At 52.9% G+C, this 25575-nt stretch overlaps 1 protein-coding gene across 1 annotated transcript in view; it reads left to right on the top strand.

Moving 5' to 3' along the window:
* Positions 1-25575, top strand: part of TPST2 (tyrosylprotein sulfotransferase 2) — a 47221-nt gene that overhangs the window by 3128 nt on the left and 18518 nt on the right. The gene's annotated exons all lie outside the window — the stretch shown is intronic.

Raw genomic sequence — 25575 nt, 5'->3', positions numbered from 1 at the left:
ATGTGGGCTGGGCCATCTGAGCGGCCTCAGGGAGCCACTGCTTGTTCCAACCGATGCCACCCCTCCCTCGCCCCCCACTCCCAGACCTGAGACCCACAGTCCTGAGTTACAGAGGCCCTGTCGGTGCCCCTCGGGATGACACACAGACATCCCCTCCTTCCTCTTGGCATCGCCCCCATGCCTGGGCCCCCCACCTCTTCCCTCACGCTCTTTGCCTTCTGTGAGGATGCAGCTGCTCGGGAAGAGCCCAGGTCAGAGCACGGCATTTTCATCGAAGAACTAAGTTTCTTGAAGATCACCAGTTCCTGATGTTCTTAAGCCTGTCGTCTGCTGGTTCTGGAACCGAACCCAGCATCCCTCTGTGCGTTCTGGGTTCCCACGGAGCAGCCTTGTCCCACCTGGACAGCTGCTGTTTGGGAGGGCCACTGAGCTGGGCCTCTGGCACCTGTCACCAGCCCCTCCTGCTTTTATTCATGTATGCATATTTTCCCTTCCGTGTCCTTTTACAACCAGGCATTCCTGGATAGCCTGGGGAAATGGAAACGGTTCAGGAGACTAGGGGAGAGTCTCTGGGCCTCAGTGTATCCTGCTGGGGAAATGGGTGTGGACTGAGTCAGAACTTGGATCTAGTGCCATCCTGGGATTGGTAAGGCTGTCAAAACGTGTTATCCACACGACTTTGTGAATCGATATGTAGTAAGAGAGGTGGGTCAGCAGTGGCTGGTGGTAGTGATTTAAAAGCCCAGGTATGGCCCATATGGCTCTGATCTGCCCTGTGGCACTGCAGAAACTTGTCTGGGTAACAGCAGCTCCTGGCCTCACCACCCCCCCCCCTCCCCGCCACCTGTTCCTGCCATCTGCAGGGCCCCTTCTCTGCGCTCTGCAGCCACGCACTCACCCTGTCTGGGGCCACTCCAGAGAAGGTTCTGAGATGCCTGCGCCCTCGCATGGCCCTTCTCTGGTCTTTTCCACTCTGGGTTGTGGCATAAGGAGGATTCATGGGAATGATTCATTGAGAATGGCCCGTGGGGTGGGCCGAGCCCCAGAAATTGCAGGGAAGGGCTGCTGAGGGCAGTGCCCACGTGCCCTGGGGAGCCGCCGGGGCTGCCATCCCAGGGAGGAGCTTCATGTTATCCTGTGTGCTCAGATGGTGGGAGGCAAGCGCAGGGCAGCCAGCCTGTCTGCCAAGTGCATTCTTGCATCAACCAGACTTTTGACCAGGCTGCTGTGGCCAGAAAGCAGGCTGGTGGCCAGAAAGTGGGCCTGGTGGCAGTGTGCACGCTCCAGGGCTCGCGCCTGCATCGGAATCTGGTTGTTCCGCTCAGCGGCTGCACGTTTGTGTTCCTCCCTCCCTGCTGCCATCAGTTTTCCCGTCTGCAGAATAGAGGTGCAGCTAGGACCTGCCTCCTGGATTGGACCAGAGGGGACGGGGGCCAAGTGCTTACCTTGTTGCAAGGCAAAATGAGACGGCTCAGGGTCAGACAGGCTGTTGGAATCTTGAGTGTGTCCCTTTGGGAGCCTCAGCTTCCCCATCTGTCAGAAGGCCATAATTATAACTGATATCAACAGAGCTCACCAGGCACGAGGCAGTGTTCTAGGCGCTCCGTGTACACGAACTCGTTTGATCCTCCCAATGCCCACAGGAATTGGACAAGCCGAGGTATGGAGAGGTGAAGTCATTTGCACAAGGGCACCCTGCTAGGAAGTGGGAGAGACAGGATTTGAATCCAGAGTCTACGCTCCTAATTACCATTTTACTCCCTCTCGATACCCTATCTTTTTTTCTTTTTTTTTTTAAAGATTTTATTTATTTGACAGAGACACAGAGAGAGAGGGAACACAAGCAGGGGGAGTGGGAGAGGGAGAAGCAGGCTTCCCGCTGAGCAGGGAGCCCGACACGGGGCTCGATCCCAGGACCCTGGGATCATGACCTGAGCCGAAGGCAGACGCTTAACGACTGAGCCACCCAGGTGCCCCGTGATACCCTATCTTAATGCCCAACACATAGAAAATACTCGGAAGGTGTTGGTTATTATTACTGTATTATATTGTTATATACTGTTACAAATTATTATGTATTATTAATGCACGTTTATCCCTTTCCCTGCCTATTTGTCCACACTCTAACCTGGATGACAGAACAAGCAGGGCTCTTGGCTTGCGAAGTCCAGACTCCTACCCCCCAACCCTGATCCCTCCTCTCCCTCCCATTCCCCCACACACTCCTGAGCAATTGGGGCTGGGTAGGGGCTTGGAGGTAGCTGAGTCCCAACTGGGTTTCTGAATTGCTGTGACATTGGGCAAGGTGCTTTCCGTCTCTGAGACTCAGTTTCCCCACCTGTGAAATGGGCAGGTTGGCCTGTAACAAGCTGCCAACCCATGCCTTTGACCCACGGGATGGTTTCTGTTTAGCTCCCATGGTGTTTTATTTTAAATTGAGCCAACATTCGATTATTTTTAGAGAATCATCCAATTTCCCACTTCTTTTGGGAACTCAGGAGCTTGGGCCAAACTGGAGTGGCCTGAAGATCCCCCTTAAATGCCCCAGGCCCTCCTGGTCATTGTAGTCCCCACCACACCATTCCCCACCATCTCATGCATGACCTTTCTGGCTCCCAGGGCCCTCTGGCCCAGTACAGGTCTTCACAGCTCTGAGGACACCACGGACCTGCCTGGGTGGGTGTCACTTGAACACACAGTTCATTGCTTTAAAAACAAAAAATTTTTAACCCCTGGTTTCCACGCTCTTCAAGAGTCGCCTCAGCTCTGCTTTTCTGGGACATTGAAGATTGTCTGCGGCCTCCTGTTACCTATTCTGTCACTAGAAGCCTCGAGGCTTTTAACACATCAGGAGCTTGTCCCCATTCCACACTCCCTGTCTCTGGGCCCCAGGGTCCCACCTTACCTGGTTCAGGTCTCCACATAACCCACAGTGAGATATTCGGGGCCAGCGGAAGTCCCTCTGCTGTGAGTACTGGCGAGGATGTGTCTGTGTCCCAGCATATCTACACCACTTGCACGGCTCCGGGGACACCATCCCATACCCTTTCTCTGTCCTCACAAGGGATCAGGGGGGCATCTGTTACTGACCACTCCATTTCCTGGAAACTGAGGCGCAGAGGCAGTCAAGTCACTTTCCCCAAGGTCACACAGGCCTGATGTGACAGCAGTGGAAATTTGAGCCCACATCTGCCCAACTCCAGAGGCCGCCTGCGGGAGTCATCCATCCATCCCATCACTGCACAGATACCCGCTGAGGGACGCCCTCCATGGACATCTATAGTCACGGCTGTGGCCCCAGCACCTGGCACTGGGCCTGGGTTACCCTGGAGGACTCAGGAACTACTTCTGGAAAAGGGACATGTGGAAGTTTCTTGGCTACATGCTGGGGTGCAGGATTTAAGAAGCCACCAGGTCCCCTTTTTCCTGGAGTTTACCCTCTAGTGGAGGCATCAGACAAGAAAAAAAGTCAACCACATCTCTGACCTGAGGTGCCTACCTAGAAAGTTGACAAACTACAGCCCCCGGGGCCAAGTCCAGCCCACTGCTTGTTTTTGTAAATGAAGTTTTATTAGAATACACCACACTCATTTATTTCCATTCTGTCAGTGACTGCTTCTGTACCATAAGGACAGAGTTCACTGGTTTCCCAGAGACCATGAGGTCCAACAAAATTGAAAATACTTTTTTTAAAAAGATTTTATTTATTTATTTGACAGAGAGAGACAGCGAGAGCAGGAACACAAGCAGGGGGAGTGGGAGAGGGAGAAGCAGGCTTCCCGCCGAGCAGGGCGCCTGATGTGGGGCTCGATCCCAGGACCCTGGGATCATGACCCGAGCCGAAGGCAGACGCCTAATGACTGAGCCACCCAGGTGCCCCAAAATTGAAAATACTTATTGCTGGACCCTTTACAGAAAGTCTGGCAACCCCTGATCTAATTATCTCTTGGGTCCCTTTAAGTTATAGTATTTTGTAAGGTGATAGTAAAATAATGATTGCCATTAATATTTGAGTGCCTGCTGGATACTTAGCTCTTGGGGCTTCTGCCTGAAACTTTCCCACACAGCTCAGGGAAGGTTTTGTTTTGATTTTGACTGTCCATGGGCATCAGGGGGCCTTCACTTCTTTATTTAGTCTGTTCTCCCATTTAGTCAACGAACGGGGCCGGGTCCTGCGAGGACGTGGGCAGTGTCCCACCCTGTGCATTCCTGTGGAGGAGACAGCAGGCCAGAGGGGTCATACAGGGTGCTAAGTGCTTTGGGGGGCATACTGGGTACTGGGATGGGAGGCAATCAGGGAAGGCTTCCTGGAGGTAGTGGGGGGGGGCTACAAATTGTGCCAGTAGGAGTTGGCTGGGTAGAGGAGGGCAGGAAAGGTGTTCCAGGGAGAAGGAACCACAGGTGCAAAAGTTCAGAGCTCTGTAACCCCCGTGGCCTGGTAGGTCTGCTCGAATTTATGGCTTCCGGAAGTTGGTATGTGCGGGTGGGGGTGGCGTAGGGTGTTAAAATTGGAGGTCAGCAGGAGTCGAGTCACAACACAGGGTCCAGTTGCTACCCTGGAGGACCTGGGTTTCCCCCTGGAGAAAGAGTTTTCCTTTCCAGGTCTCCCTCTAGCCTTTGTGGACTCCCAGGAGAGTCACCACTGGGTGCTAACTTAGCACTTCTCCCTGGCTCCTGTTGTTTAACACAGAGCACGCCCCTGCTGGGCTCCCCCTCCACCCCTCCCCCTGGGCTCCCTGGGTGGCCGCCCCCAGGTAGGAGGCTTAAAGATTGCTTCCTTTGCATTTATTTTTGCAGTTTTTTTTAAATTAAGGCGTGTTTTTCATTTAAGCCGGTGGGTTCTGGTTTCCTTTGAAAATGTTATAGCAATATTGAGTTCACTGAACAAAAATAGGAAACAGGTGAGAGTAATTGGGAAGGTGGCCCTCAGCAGGTGGGAATTTGGGCAGCCCCGCAAGGGAGGGGGGGGGGGGGGGCTCCCAGGGGGCCAGGCTGGTACGTGACCTTGCTTTAAAAGGTTTGGCTCCTCCCTGAAGCCCCAGGAGCCTTGACCCGAGGGGTGGGGAAGGACACCGAGCTGAGGTTCTGGTTGCAGGCTGTTCCCAGGCTCCCCTATCTAGCTCCTGCTCCCTGCGTCTGGCTGGGTCTCTATTTTTGTCTCTCCCCATCTCCTTCTCATCCCTATCTCCCTCTGTTCAGGTTTCCCTGACACGGTCTCCCCCATCGCTGTCTCTCTCTATCTCTGGCTGGCTGGCTCTCTCCATCTGTTTGTCTGCCTTCTCCCTCCCCCACCTGCACTACTTCCCCTCCACCCCCCCCACCCCAGCTCTTCCTTTATCTCATTAGAAACTCTCTGTCCCACTTCCTCTGGCTGTGAGTGACATCCTGCCCCCAGAACCTTCGGAACCGAACCCTCACAGAGGCGGGGGACTCCGCCACCACCCTCCCCGAGGCGGCGTGGAAGTAGGTGGTGTGTGGATTCCTGGCTGGGAGGTGGAGGCCCAGGGAGGTCTGGAGGCCAGCGGAGGCAGCACAGCACTGCAGGGATTCTGAGTCCGCCCGCCCCTGGGGCCCCAGAGTGCGGGGGGATGGGGGGCGGGGCAGAGGTGGGGGTGCGGAGGGCAGGCCCCGGGGCTGTGGGGGAGGCGACAGGAAGCCTGGGTTGGCAGCGAGGGGATAGAGTGCAGCTTGGGGTTTAACTTGGTTTGGGGGCTCAGCAGGGGGCTGTCACCTGGGGCGGAGGTGTTGCTTACCCTGCCTCCCGGGACTCCCCCTGAGTCCGCCCACAGCAGGTGCGTGGCCCCGTGGGTCATTGCCTTTCCTGCTGTCTCAGTGACCCTGGGCTCCCTGGGCGGGCCCCACGCTGTGTTCACAGCCCCACTGGCGCACACAGTAGGTCGGCAGTGCACCTTTGTTGGCTAATCTGGGGGAGAACAGCAATATTAGAAAATGAGTTCAGCCTCTTTCTTAGAGGGCTTAGAGACTGAGGCTCAGAGAGTGGAGGTGATTTGCTCAGGTCATGAAAACAGATTTGGAGTACAGAACAGGTCTGGGTTCTCCAAGGTGGACGCAGCACAGGGAGAACGTTTAGCTGGTAGGTCCTCTGGTGGCCCTCTGTGGGTGTCCCGTGAACACCCCCTCCTAGGAGGTGGGGGCACTGGGGTTTGAGGCTGGCTCGCCCTCACCCACCTGCTGGGTGAGTCCGGGCAAGTTCCTCCCCTGAGATCCCTGGGGATCTCTACCCTCCGAGGGATGAAGAACAAGGATCCTGAGAATGGCAGAGGGGGTTGGCTCGGTGGGGTCGGAAGGTCAGTGACCTCACTGTGCTTGCTCTCAGGCAGGGGCAGTGGCTGCCTTGGCCTTGGGAACCTCACTCAGTCCTCTGGTTAGATGTTGCCCTGGATCACGAGGATACCATTATATCACAAGGTCTTCTGTGACTTAGCTGGAAAAACCCAAAAGGAGAAGACATGCATTCCACCCTCAAAAGCCTTCACTAGCTCCCTATTGCCTACAAAGGAGTGGGGGGAGCCCCCCTCATGGCACTCAAGGCCCCGAGATCTGGCTACCGCCTTCCTTTCCTACCTCCCTCCCCTCTTGAGCAGGTGTAGGGCAATGTAGGGCAGCACCTTTAAGCAAGCAGCAGGATCCCCTGGAAGGCCAGCTTGCTGCACCCCATACCCGGAATCCGCTCCCCCCTCCCACTCATTCAGCAGGTCTGGAAGGGGACCAAGAATTTGCATTTCTAATGGGTTCCGAGGTGCTGCCAATGTGGTCTGGGAACCCACTTTACAAAGTGGGTTTTAAGCATACTCTTAAAAACCAGACGGTGTAGGAGCAAAAACCTGCTCCACCACACGCCTTCTGTGAGCTCTCAGGCAAGGTCTTTAACCGCTCTGTGCCTCGGTTTCCTCGTCTATAAAATGGAATAATATCCGCACCGTTCTGATAGATCAGTTGTAAGGATCAATTGGACTTAGTACGCCTAAAGCGCCCAGAACAGTGTCTGGACACGAAGTAAGCAGGCAGTATGTGCACGTTTGCTATTATAACTACTCTTGCTATTGTTATTTTTATTACAATTAACATTTAACCCCACCGTGACCTTGACACTGTTGTGCTTACAGTGAATCCTTTGCCATTCTTGATTCCCAGTGCGCTTGGACACCTCTGGGCCTCTCTGCTCAAGCTCTTCCCTTCCCTGGGACCCCTCGCCCATCCTCTGCACCTGTTCCCGTGCTGCACATCCTTCTCAGATTCCTGCCTGACCCTCCCCACTCCCTGCCCTGCACCAGCCAGAATCCACAGCCCCTTCCTCTGACCTCCTTGGTCACATGACTTACTTATTCCCCTGATCCGGCTATCTCCTTTCATTCTGCCCATTATCCAGTTACTTGAACGTCCGTTTCCTGTGCCGATCCACAGACTTCTCCAGATCTGACTTCTTGGGGCTGCCAGTGGGTGGCAGGTTCCTAGTGGGGCTGGGACGGTGGCAGGGAGTGATGGGCACAGCCAGACGCGTGGTCGGGAGCCCACGTTCTAGAGGGTGAGAACACCCAGGGGTGTGCTCCTTCATTGAAAGGTGATTACTTACTGTCACTTCGCCCAGCTCTGCTCTTTGGGGACCTTCTCCACCGGGGGCTGGGGACAGAAAGCCCAGATGAAGTGGGTAATGAGGACTCCAGGGAGCTGCATCTGCCTCCTGCCATTCAGTTCCCAGATCCCTGAATAGCTAAGACTTGCCCATTCCTGAGCAAACAGGTACATGTTTATCTTTTTGCGTGTCGTGTCACTGAAACCTCACAGTGACGTGAGGCAGGCATTGAGAGGAGCCCTGATACTGTGGGAAGGTGGGGCTTTCTGAGTCCGACACATGGGAGTCAGAATGCCAGCTGGCTGGTGCCCAAGCTATGAGACCTTGGGCCAGTTACTTCCCCTCTCTGGGCCTCCGCTTCCTCACCTGTAAAACGGAGATCACAGTCATGACCATCTCTTGGGTTGCCAGGAAGATGATAGATAAGGTTTTCTGGTGCCTGATGCATAAAGGTGCTCGGTGATTCACAGCAATAAGGATTATGTTGTTCACCCATTTCACAGATGAGGAAACGGGCTCAGAGAAGTTCAGGGACTGTCCCCCCACCTGACCCTCTTCCTGGTGATATCCAGGCAAGTCTGCAGATAGAAATACTTTCCAGCAAGGTCCCAAGCATCCTCGGAACCCAAAGCGTTTTCCCATAGGAAAAGGCTGTTGACTCACTCCGAATCTGGAGTCCCCCCGTCCCCAGAAGACAGTGAAGCATGAGGAGCTGCCCCTTCTTCCTCATGGCTTTTGATTCGTTAAGTGTTCTTGTTCTGAACAGCTCTTGAGGACTTTGAAACCCTGGCTCTTCTGCCTGCTTCGGGAGTAAGTGAGGTAGGAAACTCTCCTAGTCCCGGGCTGTGTTTGTCTGAGACGGAGACAGGGGCAGGTTAATGCTTCGGTAAACTAGGTGTCCAGGTAGGAATGGCCCCAAAACCAAGCCTGCAAATTGTGCTCCTAACCACCCGCGCCCCGCCCCCCCAGTCCCACCTCTGTCCAGACCCACATGTCCACCCATAGTATCGACGGGATGCAAGCCGAATGCCGCTTGGATGAACCATAAAAAAAGGTGTAGGCCTTCTTATCTGGGGACATTACCTCCCACAAATGGTTATTACTTGCTTGCTTTGTTCTGGTCAGGCCTTTCCACATTTGGCCATCGGCCATTGCAAAACCTCCACAACAAAGAAATGGAAGGTAATGCAATCAAAAAAGCCATAAACTGCAACTGGGAGCGGGGGGAGGAGGAAGTTAGCCAAAGACTTTCTGAGCAAAATATATGGGAACAACCTGACTCTTTTGTAAGCCAAAAAAATACATGGGAACAATGTGACCTTTTTGTAGGAGTTGGCTTCCCACGTAGAAAACCCATTTCCATGCCCTTGGGGCAGATGTGCAAGTGGTTAGCTGGCTCCAGCCATTACCCTGAGCCCTTGTATAAGACTGGAGATCGGTTTTGCTTAGTCTTATCAAAACATTAAAAAAGAAAAACCATTTTGGGACCTGGGAGAAGACCACGGAGTGGTACGCGTGCAGAGGTCAAAAGAGCCTATTGTGTATCCGCATTTATTGGGTCAGGTAAATGGAAAGTCCGGAGGTGATCACCTTCAGGTATAGCTGGATCCAGGTGCTCCAGTGTGTCAGGACATGTCTCTTAGATGGGCTTTCTTCAGTGGTAGCTTCATTCTCAGGCACGCTCTCCCCAGTAACACTTCGCGGCATACATCCTCCTAATATTAGCAGTCTTGGCTGCAGGAGAGCCATTTCTCTAGTAATTCTTGCAGATCCTGGGATTGAATCCTCTTCACCCACCTGGGGTCTCATGCCCACCCGTGAATGTCTGTACCCTTTTATTGGCCAGCCCTCCATCACTGGTCCTGCGCATGGGATCAGTCCCATCCCAGTCACAAGGACTGATCCCAGAAGATCAGAGAATGCATGCTTGGCAGGTAGTTTGACAGATACCCATGCCAGTGACAGAGCAGAAATAAAAGGGAGAGGCAGGATTTCTACCCTGGAGGGAAAAGTGGAGGCAGACACTGCCATTCATTGAGCATTTACTCTGCTCCAATATGGTATTAAGGCCTTTATGTGTGCTTAGTTGCTGTTTGCCTTTTATAGATAAGAAAATGAGGCTCAGAGAGGCTAAGTGACTTACCTAAGGTCACAAAGCTAATAGGGGAAAATTCAAACTCAGGTCCATCTTCCTGCAAAACCCATTCTTTCACCACTCCCTGATACCTGAGGACACTTACTGATCAACAAAGTGAGCTCGAAAAATAAAATATGAATGCCTGGGGGTGTGCCAGGCTCTGTGTTAAGGGTGGGAATACAAAAGAGAAAAATTTCAAAAAGCCTGCAGGGCCCCTCAGCCCATGAGCTCTCACAGTCAAGTGTGGGAGATGAAGGGGCAAACAACAATTACTACAGAGAACGGTGGAGGATAGGCAGAGGGGACTGTGAGACATAGGAGGTGTTTAATCTGCGTGTTGGTGGAAGGTTTCCTGGAAAAGGTGATGCTTGAGCTGAGGTAATAAACAAGCCAAGATAAATTTGGGGAGAGGGTACATAGGTACCTAGTAGATAGGACTCTTGATTGGCAAAGACAGAAACCCAGCTCCCACGGAATTAAGCAAAAAAAGTACATTTATTGGCTCATGTAACTAAAAAGTAGAGGGGTAGGGATGGCTTCAGGTGTGGCTGGATCCAGGAGCCCAACTAATATCAGGGAGTCATGTCTCTATCTCTTGGCTCCATCGTCTTGGGTTGGCTTCTCAGGCAGGCTCCACAGGTGGCGACCAGAGATGTCCCTGTACCTCCAACCCCACACCCTACTTGCTTAGCCTCCCCAGAAGTTCCTGCTGAAGTCTCAGGCTGACTTTCATTGACCTAGAATGAGTTATATATCCATCCCTGAACTAACACTGTGGCCTGGAAACAGAACACTGTAATTGTCCAGGCTTAGGCACATGCCCATACCTGGAGTCTTAGATACTGGGAAGGTGGTTAGGAAAATCAGGGGTGTGTGGCATCTATTGGGTTGGCATCTATCCATTTGTCTGGAGCACAGGGGGCTGATCATGAGGCCCCCATAAGCCATGTGGAGAATTGCATCCTGGGGCTCCTGGGTGGCTGAGATGGTAAGAGTCCCACTCTTAATTTTGGCTCAGGTCATGATCTCAGAGTCATGAGATCCAGTCTTGCCTCTGGTTCCACGCTGGGCATGAAGCCTGCTTAAGAGTCTCTCTCTCCCTCTCCCTTTGCCCCTACCCCCCTTCTCTCTCTCTCCCTCTCCTAAAAAAAAAATTGTACCTTAAGGATAGCAGGAAGCCTTGACATGGGTACTGTTGGAGAGTTGCAGGGGTGGAGGCAGGGGGACCAGGTGGGAGGGGGAGGTATTCACATTGTTCCTGTGAGGTGCTTTCTCTTTGCAGCTTTGATTTGCATTTCCCTGATGGTCAGCGATACTGAGCCGATATTGAGCCATCTTTCCATGTGCTTGTTGGCCATTGGTAGATCTTCTTTGGAGAAATGTCTGTTAAAGTCCTTTGCCCATTTTTGAGTCAGGTGGTTTGGTGTTTTGTTTTTAAGTTTCAGAAGTTCCTTATATAACCTAGTTATTAATCCCTCATGGATTTGCAAATAGTTCCTCCTGTGGGTTGTCTTTTTACTGTGTTGATGGTGTCTTTTGATGCACAGAATGTTTTAATTTTCATGAAGTTAATTTGTTTCTTTTTTCTTTTGTCACCTGTGCCTTTGGTAACACAGCCGTGAATTGGTTGCATGGCAGCGTCTTGAAGGTGAAGTCGGCAGGAGTTGCTGCTGGGTTGGATTGGGGTGGGAGAGCGAGAGGAGAGTCGTGCTTTTGGCTGCCTTCAAGCCTTTGGGCCTGAGCATAGTACACTGCCACCAAGTAAGGGTGGAATGTATTTGGGGGGAAAGCCAGGAGATCAGCTTTGGGTGTGTTAAATTTGAGGTGCCAGCTCAGCACCCAAGTGGGGGTGACAAGGAGACGGTTCTTGCCAGAGTCCGGTGTTGAGGACAGAATTTTGGGCTGGAGGTGTTAATCCAGTAGGAATCTCTTGTTACCTGTGCCAGCATGTTGAGGTTTGGTCCAGCGTCAGGAAGGAAAAAGCCTGAAAACATTCTCCCAGGGGGGACAGAGAGAGAAGAAGACAAGCAGACATCACCTCCTTGGCCTCTCATCAGAAGCCAACTCAGCCTGGCTACCCCTTTACTGAGTGTGGGTTTGGGGCAGGGGTGTGTGCCAGGAACTGGGCTGTGGGTGGCACGACCGGAGGCCTTGGCTCTGTTGACCTTTCTGTTCCCAGGGCCCGGCACCAAGCCTGGCCCCGGGAGAGCGCCTGCTGGCGGCTGTCGATAAAAGGAATGAATGGAGTCCTATGTGTTCCTCTGTAGCAGATGGGAAGGTGCGTGCGTGGGAGGAGGCCCGGCCAGCACCGCCATTCCTCAGCGTCGGACAAAGTGTGGCTCTTTAAGACTATTTTTATTGAAGTCTGTCATACGTACAGAAAGGTGCATACATCGTAAGTGGACAGCTCGATGAATTTTCAAGAGGTGTGACGGCACCAGATCAAGAAAAAAAGCATAGGCCTTGCACCCCCTCCAACAAGATGCCTGGTACCCCCTCCAGTCAGCCCTCCCCAAAGGGTAGCCGCTATCCTTAAATCTCCTATTAGAAGTTAATTTTGCCTCTCTTTGTACTTTATAGACTCATAAAGTACTTTACATACATAAAAACGCAGATGCTCTCTTTTGTTTTGTTTTTGTTTTTTTTTTTCCTCAGCATAAATCTGTGAGCTTCATCCAGATTGTTGCGTGAAGTTCTGGCTTGTTCTTTTGCCTGGCTGTTCAGTATATATATTTATTTATTTGTATTTACATATTTATTCTCTTGTTAATGGGCATTTCCGTAGTTTCTAGTTGGGGGCTTTTGCAAATAGTGCTGCTGGGAACATTTCGGTATGTATTCTTTGGTGAACAGTTAGATACACTTCTTTTTTTTTTTTTAAGATTTATTTATTTGAGAGAAAGAGCCGCAGGAGGGGTGGCAAGAGATGGAGAGAGAATTGCAAGCAGGGATGAGCGCTGAGCCTAATGCAGGGCTTGATCTCACAGCCCTGAGATCATGATCTGAGCTGAAATCAAGAGTCGGATGCTTAACCAACTGAGCCACCCAAGCGCCACAGTTTAGATGCATTTCTGATGGGTGTGTACTTAGCAGTAGAATTGCTCAGTCATAGAAAAGGTGCGCGTTCAGCTTTTGGGTTTGTTATGTCATTTTCCCAAAGGGAATTGCCAGGTTCCCCTGTCACCTGAGCATGAAAATTTTGGTTGCATCACATCCTTGCTAACACCTGGTGTTCTCTTTTTTTTTTCCTTTAAAGCTAGTCACATGTATAGTGGTTTTATATTAGACTTTTAATTTGCATTTATTTTCCTGATGGATGACAGTGAGTGTTCTTACATAAGCTTATTGACCATTTAGATGATCTTTTCTATGAAGTGTATCTCTTCAGATTTGCCCATTTTTCTCTTGGGTTGCCTATTCTTACTGATTTCAAAGAGGTCTTTATATATTCTGGTTACAAATACCTTGTGTTATTTATGTATTGCAAATGTCTTCCGTTTGTAAGTTCTTTCAGTCAGCAAGAGGAAGAACTGGGCATTTCAAGCCTCAAAGTCATTGATTTGAAGACAGGGCAAGCCCTTCACCTGTGTATGCCTCAGTTTCCCTCTCTAAACCCTGCAGAGTATTTATCTTTAGCCCAACGCTTGCTGTGTAAATGGAGCTGTGACTGTTATTAGCACCTTTGCAGGGATGAAAGAACCCCCTGAACTAAAACAGGCAAAACTCACCCTGTAGGGGCTTTTTCAACCTAAGTCATTCCTGTTTCTCAGGTCAGTTCTATAAATATCTATTAAGCACTTACTGTATACCATTCTCCAGGTTAGGCATTGAAAGTACAGCACTGAACAAGACCCAGTTCCTACCCTTGGAGGATGTTGCTCCGGGGGTGAGTGCTTGGGGGCTGCAGGAGCCCCGGGGAAGCGTTGGCTGGGCTAGAGCATCACAGAAGGCTTCCTGGAGGAGGCGAGCGTCATGGGGTTGAGTACGCCTCTTGTGTTCAGGCACACGCTTGGGTGCCTTCTGTGCGCCAGGCCCTGGTTCTCAACCAGAGGTGATTGCGCCCCCAGGGAACACTGGCAATGCCTGGAGATATTTTTGCTTGTTGCAACGTGGTGGGGGGCGGGGCGCTAGTGTCATCTAATGAGTAGAGGCCAGGGGATGCTGCCCAAATGTCAGCGCTGAGGTTGGGAAGCCTTGAGCCAGATAGTTGTAATACCGTCCAAGGTTACAGTAAGGGGGGGTGATCAGAGGGACTGGGAATGTCACCCCAGCCAGAGGATGTCAGAGAAGCCATCGCAGGAGGGCGAACCTGGAGCTGAATTTTGGAGAGTTGTGAGTGGGAACTGGCAGGAAGCGAAAGGTGCCTAGGAAGGGCCCTGGTGAATCACGGAGATGCAGAGATGGGCGGTCTGCGTGCTTGGGGGTTTTACCCCCAAGGGCAGGCCTGGAAAGGGGGTGGGAGAGGATTGTGGGGACCGATCACCGTCAAGGACTTAATCAGCCTGTGTGTTCTCCCCCCCCCCCCCCCCCCCACGGAGCTGTAGGCCACATTTGGTTGCTGAGCCCTTTCAGTGTGGCTAGCGCGGCCGAGGAACTGAGTTTTTTATTTCAATTTAACTTAAATTTAGATCTCAAAACAGACACTTGATTCCGTTCCTGGGAAACTTTTAAGCATGTGTGGAACTATTTCGGGATGCGAATGTACGTTTTCAACTGTAAATTTTGTGAACTCTAAATACAGATCAGATATGCCTACTGAAAAGTTGAATGTACACCCCAGATTTCAGACCTAGTACTAAGGGAAATGTCTCATTAATCTTAATTTTTATATTGATTTTAAACGATACTTATATTTTACGTTGACTGTATTTAAATTTTCATATTGATTAATGGTAACATTTTGGGTAGGTTGGGTGAAATGAAATCTAGAACCAAATTTCATTTCACCATTTTCTTTTTCATGTGGCTTTTTTTTTTTTTAACGTGGCTTCTGGAAAATTGAATTCCACGTGTGGCTCACTCTGGATGTCATCTGGACGTCGCTGTTACGAACCCTGGGGAAGGGCTGGAATGTCTGGCCGAGGCTGAGGGCTCGTGGAAGGGTTTAGGCCGGGGAGCGACGGTGGTCAGGTTTCCATGGTTAGTTACACCCTCTGGCCACCGTGGTGAGAGAAGATTCTAGAGGATGGGATGAGCCTGGCCATGGGGAGACCGTATAGCCTGAAAGACTTGAGCTAGGGCCACAGAGAGATGCCCTGATGCCCCAGACAGATAGTCCACAGGCAGGTGACGAGGCTGGGCCCAGAGGAAGGAGGAGCCTTTGGGGAGGGGGCGGGCACATCCCAGGACTGACCGGTCCTTCAAAGAGGCCTCACAGCTAAAAGACCGCAGGAGTAATGTTGGCTGCCGCGGGTCAACCTGCTGCTTCTGCTGGTCTCCTCTCCAGACACCTGCCAGCCCCAACCTGGTCCTCCCCTGCCACCCCGACTGCAGCCCGCACCCCGCTCAGGTTTGACACCCCACTTCCTGCTTCCCTGTCCTGCTCTCCACTGCTTAGCAGGCTGTGTGACCTTGAGCAAGTGGCTCTCCCTCTCTGAGGGCTGCCAGCTCTGCACGGCCTCACCCCTGTCGCACCTAGGGCATAGGCGAGATCTGTGATGCCCACGGATGATAGATCTTCCCGGGTTGGATCTTTGGAGGGGTGACAGTGTGGAGCCCTAGGGGAGGGTGGGCATGGCACCCTCCCGTTCACTGGGTGGATTCTCATCTCCCATCTCTGGATTATGTCCCCGCTGCACTGCTTTGGAAGCTGAGGCTCAGAGAGGTGAGGGGGCTCGCCTAAGTCCACACAGCTCAACAGGAGCAGGATTCAGATGGGGAATGCAGACCTTGTCAGTGCCAGGCCACCACTCCCACAACCACGTCTCAGTGTTGGATCAAGGGCAGGGCACTGGGCTCTGTGTCCTCGTCTGTTGGGTGGGGCGGACAGCAGTGCTGACTTCGGCGGTTGGCTGCGAGGAGGGAGTAATTGAGGGAAGCAGCAGAGCGCCCGCTCCAGACAGGAGACAGGCCTTCCGATAGCACTCCCATTTGTTGGCTGATCCCTACGTTCCGTTCCTCCCAGCCGCTCTGCAGTGAGTGGTGTGAGCCCACTCTCCGGGGAGGAACCTGGGGCCGAGATGTGCACCTAGTCAGTCAGAGCTGGGGCCCCAGCCAGCACCTTGGCTGTGGCTCTAGGGCCCTTTCCCTCCCCTGCACGGGCCCTGTCCTCACCCCAGGACCCCGACATCACCTCTAGTGCTCGACAAGGGCGGGCCTGCCCTGTCCGCCCCCAGCCTGGTCCACCGTCCCAGGTGACTGGACATGAACGGGCACAGGGCAGCCTCCCCGGGGGGCGCTCACGGATGCCCAGCCCACAGAGCCTGTTCCTTGGGAACTTTCCTTCCCTTGCTAGGTGAGCTGTAACCTTTCCGCTTTCCTGCTTTGAGTCATGTACCGACGGCCAGAGTGGGTGGGCAGGAAGCTGTCAGGGAACCTGCCCGGGGCATGGCCAAATTCTAAGAGCCAGAGTTGGGCTCTCCCAGGTCACCAACCCTGGGTTCTGGTTGTCTCGACACCTTGTTCAGCCTCATAGCTGGAAAAGGGAGGAGCCACCAGCCTGACCAAAAAAGCAGCGTCTGACACATGAAGTTGGTACAGAAGGGGGACCTTGCAGACGGCTGGCCGGAGGGTCTTTTGGGGGCGCTTTGGCAGTTGCTGCTGAGATCTGAAGATGCCTGGCCCCCAGCCAGCCGACCCCTTTTTACATAGCTCCCTAGATCTGTGCTACGCAAGTTTTAAGGTGCATGGGCATCCCTGCGGTCTTTTAAAATGCAGATTCGACGTGGAACCTCCAGGAGGGACTAGCAAGCTTCCAGGGAGCCCTAGGGGGCCTCTCAACGTGGGCACAGGGAGGCCTGTTCCTGTATAATGGGGTGGGTTGCAGCAAAGATGAAAACAGCCTAAATGTCCCGCAGAGAGGCTTTGGCCCTGAATGGTGGGCCATCCCTGCGGAGGGGGTGGGGGTGGGGATGCCCTGGAGCAATTAAAGGAGGGAGGACAATCCAGTCCGATCCATATGATCCATATGGGTCTCATTTTCTGTGAGGTTGAGCACCCTCTGAGTGCGGGGGCTTTGCTGTGTCATTAGCTGATGTGACCCGTGCTAGACTGCATCTGGCTGGGCTATGGGACACACACAGTAGGTGCTCAAGCAGTGTTTTCCGGATGGCAGAACCAATGTGCTGGCATGGAAATACCTCCATGACCTAGCGTGGCATGGACCACGCAAGTTTCAGAAGGATGCGTGTGGTCCGGGGCTTCTCAGCCTTGGCCACCCTGGCATTTAGGGCCAGATGATTGTTTGGTGCGGGGCGGGGGGCTGACCTGGACATCGTAGGACGCTTGGCAGCATCCCTCGCCTCTACTCGTGAGATGACCCCTACTTGTGACAACAAGAGCTGTCTCCAGACATTGCCAATTGTCCCCGCAGGGGCACAGTCAGTCCATGGTGGGGGTATGATGGCGTGTGGATGGAAGGAGGGGAGGACAGGTGTTCGGGAGGGTGGGAGAGAGGCTCGGTGTGATGTCCATTCAGATACGGTTCGACTGGGACCCCCTGGAAAGAAGGGCAGGTGGCCCCTCCCCAAACCCATCAGTAGCAGTTGGAGACTTGGCTCCAAAGAGACTTAAGCTTTCTCTGTTTTTTAAAAAATATGGAGATGATACTTGTGACTTGAATACTTAAGTAAATTTTAGAACTAGGAAGGATACAAGGACTTTTTCTAGAGTTGTGAGGGTTTAGCTTGTGGATCACTTGATGTTCACTGGCCCAACTGGCGCCCAGGGAGGCCAGCAGAACTGGAAGTGGCGGGGGTGTGGCTTGCGGGAGCTGTGCTGGTTTTGCTCCGCAGCACTAGCAGGATGGCCTAGGATGTGGAGCCTGTGACAGAGGACCTTGGCAGAGAAGGCTCCTGTAGATGGGCACTAGCTGCCAGGCTTGGGCAGCTTCAGAGTCATCTTGCACATCTCTTGCTCAAATACCTGCCGTGGCTCCCTAGTACCCAAGTCTGAATTTCCTTCCTGTGCCTCCTGGGATATTATTCCATGCCCTTCAAAGGATTTTCCATGACATAACTAGATTCCAAATACTAATAATAGTGATAACTATAACAATAGGACCCAGAGCACCGACTGTTTTCAGGAACAGTACAAAGTGCTTTCCATGCATTATTTTATTTAATCTATACGGAAACCATCTGGCACTGCTGCAAGTCTGATCCTCATTTTACATATGAGGAGACTGATGCCCACAGTAGTTGAGTGTCTTGCCCAAGGTCACGTAGCTTCTGACCCTGCCGGGATCCTCAGCCTGACTCCAGAGCCAGACTTTTAATCAGGAGGCCAGCCTACCTAATCTTGTTAGGAGAATGAGCCAGCAGGATGCCCGCAGAGAGGAGGCTGGGTGTCTGGAGACCTGGGCCCAGGCCTAGCCTGCTCTATGACCTTGACCAGACTCTGCTCTCTGGGCTTGCCCTGGGCTTTCTTGAAAGGCTGGCTCTATAATCCAGGGCTGAAGGTCTCCAAATTAATGCAGCAAGCCTAGAAATCACCCTGATTACATTTTTCGCTTCTTTTCTTCTGTATCACACCATTGATACATATCCCCTGTAGGAGAGTTAGAAAATTCAGGGGGAAGAAAAGGAGAAATAAATGAAGTTCCAGTTAGCATTTTAGGGTGTGTCTTTCTAGAGTATTTTTCCAACATAAATATTTACCAGCGTGGGATCAGCCAGTCTCTCTGTCACCTAATTTACCTCGGATGTCTTGCAGGGTAATGAATTTTCTTTTTAAGATTTTATTTATTTATTAGAGAGAGAGAAAGAGGGGCTAAGAGCAGAGGGAGAGGGAGAAGCAGACTGTGCTGAGCGCGGAGCCCAGTGCGGGGCTTGATCCCACGACCCTGAGACCACGACCTGAGCCAAAATCAAGAGTCAGACACTCAACCGACTGAGCCACTCAGGCGTCCCCAGGGTAATGAATTTTTATAGGGTCACATCCAGGTCTAGTGTGGTTATACCATGGAATGTTTAATGAGAATATCTAATTAGAGATGATGATAATTTAATAGCTGGCGTTTACTGGAATCCTTCTCCTGCCGGGTCCTGCCCTGAGTACTTGCCTCAGCAGTCATCCCAGCAACCCTCCAAGGCAGGCCGCTCAGCCCATTTGACAGATGAGGACAGTGAGGCTGTTGCCATGAACTGGCCCCAGGTCTCATGGCCCAACCTTGGCAGAGCCGAACGTGCACTGGGTCCCTCCTGAGCTGTCCATCCATGCCCTTAACCACTGTCGGGCCACCCCGCCCCTCGCCTCATCTCCCATGTTCTCTTTGAGGCGGACACGTGAGCTGGGTGCTGGCCAAGGAAGGAAGGAAGACCAATTAGGAGAAGCCACGGTGGCCCGATCTGCCTCCCTGGGGAGTGTTCCTGCTCGGTATGGCCCCTCCTCCTGGGCCAGAGAGCCACTTTGCCGTGGGAATTTGTCAGAGCCGTGTGGGGTGAAATCCAGACTGGCTCAACCGGACAGATTTCCCAAGACTTGAGTGTGTGGGTGGCCGGAGCGCCCGTGGCTTCCAGTCCTTAAAGAGTTTCTGGGATGCCTGCTACCGGGCCACCTGCTGTGATCAGCCTGAGCAGTGGAGCCCTCCCGTGAGCCTGAAAAGCGATTTCCGTCTTAAGGTTCAGAGAGGTTAAGAGCCTCGTCCAAGGTTGCCTTCAGGGCTCTTGTCATTGAGAGCCGGGAGCGTGGCGGCATCCTGGGCCGCATGCACTGGGGGCCCAGCTTGAGTCAGGGCATGGCTAAAACACTTTGGAGGTATTATTTTACTCCCTCCCCACAGCCCCAGGAGGTGGCCGCTGCCTGTTCTCATTCTACAGATAAGGAAACTGACCTCTTCTGTCCTTTTTAAAATGCTAACCCTGAGCTCCTTTTTCAAGTGAAATCTTCCTTGGAACACCCCCCTGAGGTGTTGCATCAAAGAAGGTTCTAGCCATTGAAGCTGGATGTGGGGCAGGGAAGGGAGCCTCAGAGTTCAGCCACCCCCTGGAAGTCAGTGGCGGGGAAACTGAGTCTCAGGGAGGGAGGAGGCATGTCTTGGTGGCACGGCGCTTGGGCAGAGCGTGGAGGATTAGAAGCCCCTTCCCCTAGTCCTGGGTCAGGGAGTGTTACTCCGTGCTCTGCCTTCCAGGCTGGTGGGCCCCGAAGGCCAGAGACTGGGCGTCTAAACTTTAACGTGCAGGACCTGCAGTTTGGATGAGACAAGCCTGCCCTCTGCTCTTTCTCAGTGAAGAAAGCCTTGCTCATAAGAATTGTTGGACCCATTGTATGGATGAGGAAGCTGAGGCCCAGAGGCAGGTGCACACCCAGCCTGGCTGAGTGCACGCGTGGGGCTCTGTGCACCGTTGGTGCCTAAAACACACACAGCTTGTCTGCTTCCCTGCGGGGCCGTGTTCGGTGTCTGGGGCCAAGGTCGCCCTGACTCCGGTCCCTGGTGTCCTCCACTCGATTCGGACTTGAGTTCATTTCCAAGGTCACGTGCTGGCGTGTGTTGCCAGCGTGGGTGGGGGTCATGTTTCTTCCTAAGAGTCGTATTGCCTCCTACTTTTATTTATTATGTAAAGTCAAGACACCCAAGCCACGCTCTGGGCTCTGCCCTCAAGCTTTTCCCTGCGGCTCTTGTGTTGGACCTCTGCCCAGGCCCCTCCCCAGGCAGGAGTACCCCTCTCTGGCTCCTGGAGGCACAGTCTTTGCATGGCCTCCGAGGGGCCCGGGAGTTTGGATGAGGATTTCATGGACTCTGATTTAACATTTCCTCCAGGTGTCCGTGTAGGTGACAGATCCAGGCAGCGGGGCCTTGGTCACCGATAGAAACCACAGTATCTTTTTATTGCCTGCCACTGGCTATAGGTGTCTCTTCTCATCACTGCACGCACCTTGCATTTGTCGTGGGGCCTGCCCTTAGGTCGTATTTATTGTTTTAATAAACGAGCATGTAGGTTACTTTATCAGACCATTTTTTGGTAATGCTGTCCTTAGCCAGATTTCACTGTAATTGGGGTCCTTTTGATCCTCTGTATTTTATTCTGTTTAAAAACACTCTTGAGGTGCCTGGGTGGCTCAGTCAATTAAGTGGCTGACTCCTGATTTTGGCTCAGGTCGTGATCTCAGGGTTGTGGGATTGAGCCCCGTGTCAGGCTCCACACTGGGCATGGAGCCTGCTGAAGATTCTTTCTCTCCCTCACCCTCTGCCTCTCCCCCTGCCCCCCACCCTGGCTGCTTGTGCATGCTTGCTTTCTCTCTCTCAAAAAAAAGAAAATGCAACACTTTCCTCAGAAGGGGCCCATCGGTGTCACCAGGCAGCTGAAGGGGTCTGTGGCACAAACGGGTCGAAGGACCAGCTAGATGTGGGTCTGCATCCTGACATTGCCCTGCACCACTGTGTGGGGGCCTGGCCTGGGTGAATGCTGGATCCAGGGCCCTGAGGAGCATTTCCTCGAGCAGTTGGGGGGGGGGGGAGGAGAGAAGCGGCACTTGGTGAAAGGCAGATCCCTGGGCCTCATCACATAACTTCTGAATCATAATGTTTGGGCGCAGGACCCAGGGGTCTGCGGCACGGGGGTTTGAGAACCAAAGAAGAGGGGGAGAAACCACAGTGGTACAGTCATAGAGCCTGTTCCGAGTGCTGTCAGGTCATTTGTTTAATCCTCACAGCTCCAGTAGTATCCCCGTTTCACAGATGAGGAAACTGAGGCACGGAGAAGTTAGGGAATACGTTCCCCTACCCTCCTACTCCGACAAGGGCTGCGTTGCTGATAATCGGCAGAACTAGAACTCCTACTCCAGTGCTCCTTGCCCCACCCCTAGCAGCTTCTTGGCCCAGGAATGGAGACAGGGTCTCCTGTGGGCCTGTATGCGTGTGGGTGCGTGCGTGTGTGTGTGTGTGTGTGTGTGTGTGTGTCCTGTTTGCATTGTTTACCGGGCAGGGCCCCGTGTGTTCCCAAGCAGGAAGCCCGGAGCAGGGGCCACGCTGGGGGCGGGGGGTGGGGGGTAGGGGGGCAGGGCTGGGAGCCAGGGGCCAGGTGTCCGAGCTGGTCGCTACCCTGAGCGGCCACATGACAAACAGCTTCTCCGTCTGTGCCCTGGGTGGGGTAGGGTTTCGGGGAAGCAATTAAGAGCTTGGGTTCTGGCATCAGACAGACCCGGGTCCCAGTTCAGGGTCAGTTATCATCTGTGTGACCTTGAGCTAGACACCTCGCCTCTCTGAGCCTCACCTTCCCCCTCCGTAAAACAAGGCTAATCATAGTGTCTTACCCCCAGGGTGGTGATTAGAGGCAAAATGCCCAGAAGAGCACCAGGCACACAGGAATTTCTTTCCCTAAGTCTTCACTTGGCGACAGAACCAGATGCCAGATGATTCTGTGTGCGTGCTTGTACTTCTTTTTTTTTTTTTTAAATGAACTATTTCTTTTCCCGAGTTGTACATTTTTCTCTCACCCACCGAAGGCTGGCGACCTGAGGCCTCCCACTGGTCCTTCTGGGATGGAGCCCAAAACCAAAATATACACCAGCTCCCACTGGGGCGAATTGCATCTGCATTGCCTGGGCTTGCCCGAGCCCCTCTGGGGACGTGTGCTGCCCTAGCTGTGTTTGCAGCCTACGGACCAGGGGGTTGGTCATCTGTGGCCCGCGGGACAGACCTAGCTCGCTGCCCGATTTTGTAAATTGGAACAGGGCCACGCGCCTTCCTTGGTGTGTCATGTAGAGCGACTTTCATGAATGGAAAAGCTGCCTCACAGACCGTGTGACCCACGTGGCCGGGACCGTTGGCTCTCTGGCCCTTTACAGAGGAGATTTGCTGATCCCGCCTCCCCAGGCCACCCGAGTTCCTTCCGTTCTTCGTCCACCTGCTGTGAGGACAGTGCTCACAATATTAAATGCTAACGTTTTTGCGTTGCTCCACGTCAGGCTCAGTGGAAGATATGTAGTTTGTCAAGACTCTCTTTGGTCTGGATGTTATTCCCCTTTGTCAGGTGGGAACGCTGAGGCTTGGAGAGCCACACCAGAGTGACGTGGGACACCCAGCCTCTGAGTGGGGGAGCGGGGATGTGAGCCCTGGGCCTCATCACTCCCTATCCCCAACTTGTGCCTACCAGGGGGCTGAACTGGGCCTCCTAGGGCGAGCCTGGACAACACGTGGGGGCCCTGCTTTGGTCATTTTTGGTAAAAAATGTGAAGATTTGGGTCTTCCTCCTGGCTCTCCTGCTTATCAGCTGTGTGGCCTTGGGCAGGTGACCCCACCTCTCTGAGCCCCAGTAAATAGGTGGTAATAAGGGAGGGTCAAAGGAGGTCATGGGGGTGGCGGGGTAGTGAGGACAAAATTCAGTGATCTGTGTAGAACCCTTAGCTTAGTACCTAGCATACAATATATAATAAGTGCTCAGTAAGGGCACCTGTGTGGCTCAGTCCATTAAGTGTCTGCCTTCGGCTCAGGTCATGAACCCAAGGTCCTGGGATTGAGCCCCGCATCGGGCTCCCTGCCCAGCGGGGAGCCTGCTTCTTCCTCTCCCTCTGCCTGCCCCTACCCTTGCTTGTGCCCACATGTTCTCTCTCTCTCAGATAAATAAATAAAATCTTTAAAAAATAAGTAAATGCTCAATAAGTAAGAACTAATACTTTTAATGTAGGGAGCCAGCCCACCTTCTCGTCTTCCCTTTTTAAGCACCGAGAATGAGATTTTATGCTCAAGAATTATTTTTTGACCTCTTCCTCTTGCCCCGTTGGAATCTGGCTGGTTGCTGGTTTCCCTCCAGAGTGGGGCAGGCTGAGGTCTCTGATCCCCAGGGGCCTGGCCCCAGAGAACACCCGTCTCCTGTCTCCCCGGCTCTGGGGTCCGGGTGGTGAGGTCAGCAGGGTGGCTGGTAGCCATGGCAATGGAATGTTTGGGAGCTGGCGCCCACAGGGAGTTTGCAGGGCTGGTGGCTGAGTCTGCGCACAGGGGCACCGGGCCACCCTCCAAGGCCACCCTGTAAGTGTAGTCGCCTGCCTGCTTCGCTGGCATCCTGTGCTCCATCCCCCTTCCCCAGCCCGGGGAACCTCTCAGCCTGGAGAAATCACGCTGAGTTAGAAAGTTCACACGAGCCTGAACCCAGACTGGTGTGGTCTCTGTAAATGTCACCTCCTTCTGCGACACCTTATGACACGTCTCCCCGCCCCACTGTGGGCATTTCCTTCCAAGCATTTGTCACAGGCATCATTATCCCACACGCAGCTTTTCTTGCTCCCCGCCAGGATGTCAGCTCCATGAGGGCCGGGCCCTTTGTCTGCTGCCCTCCATGTGTCCCTGCGTCCCCATCAGTGCCTGGCACACAGTAGGTGTAAACGTTGGTGGAATGAATGAACGTGGGTCTAAACAGATCTCGAACACTGGACAGCCCTCCCCCCGTCACTCCCTTCCAGTGGTCATTCAGGGAAACCCATGGGCTGGTGCAGAGGGAGAGAGCGCAGAGTCCCTCCTGGCCTCCCCTGCTGCTCCCATTCTATGAGTCACGTGATGTGACGCCCAGGACGGCATCTTGGGGACATAGCCAGCTTTGGAAACTGACGCTTCTTCCTGCTAGATATGTGGCTTCTGCAAACCACTTCAGCTCTCTGTCTTTCAAGCTCCTCACCCATCAAATGGAGATAAAAGACCTCACCTTAAGAGGTTCTGCCCAGCATGAAATGAGAAAGGGAAAGGGCAACGGGTAAACAGCACTCGCTGTTTGCCAGGTGCTGGTCCAACATTTTCTAACTTAATTTACACCTCCCAGCACCCCTAGGAGGCGAGTTCCTCGTTGGCACTGACCACACTGCAAATGCCCTATCAGTTATTGCTGTTGTCCCCATTTTACAGATGCAGGAACTGAGGTTCAGAGAGGCTTGGTGACTTGCCTGAGGTCACACAGCCAGTGGCTGGTGGAGCCGCAATCCGAGCCAGCCCAAGCAGCCTGTCCCCCCGCCCCCCCCCAACCCCCCCCCCCCCCCCCCCCCCCCCCCGACTATGTGTGGCATAGAATTCAAAAAAATAAATACTAGTTGTTCTATTGTTTTATTCTAGAGAAAGGCAAGATGACAACACCCTGAAAGTATGTCTTGAGGAGAAACATGTTATCAGCAAGCACCACTCCTGGTGGCCTTTCCAGTCGTATTTCCTTCTCATCTTTTTATCTTTTTGTGGTTTGTGTTTGCTGTTTGGTTCAGCTGAGGTGGCGGTTTTGCTCTAGGGCATAATTATGCGCATCCTGCCCCCACAAGGGCCTGTGTCATCCATAAACTGGAGAACTGGGGAGGGGGACCCTCCCCACCCCACCCTGACACACGGGGCTCTTGTGAGGATGAAATGTGGTCTGGTGCCAAGTACATAGTGGTGCTTAATCAGTGCCGCCTTTCCTCCTACAAGAGAAGGGGGGCTCAGTGACCCGCACGCCCATGCATCTCATTTGTCTTCAAATCAGCGCCCTCCAGTAGAACTTCCTGCCAGTGATGGGAATGTTCTAGAGCGGGGGTCCACAAATTCATCCTATAAATGTCCAAATAGTAAGTATTCCAGGTTTTGCAGAATGGGTAAGGTTTTTGTTGCTGCTTCTCTCCTTTTCCCTGGCCCCCCTCCTCTTCCCCTCTTTCCTCTTCTCTTTCCCTTAAAAAAAGGTAAAAGCCATTCTTTTTTTTTTTTTTTTAAAGATTTTATTTATTTATTTGAGAGAGA

Source organism: Phoca vitulina, unplaced genomic scaffold (assembly GCF_004348235.1).
Source record: "Phoca vitulina isolate PV1807 unplaced genomic scaffold, GSC_HSeal_1.0 scaffold82, whole genome shotgun sequence".
Lineage (NCBI taxonomy): Eukaryota > Metazoa > Chordata > Mammalia > Carnivora > Phocidae > Phoca > Phoca vitulina.
This window is presented reverse-complemented; position numbering and strand designations above follow the sequence as displayed.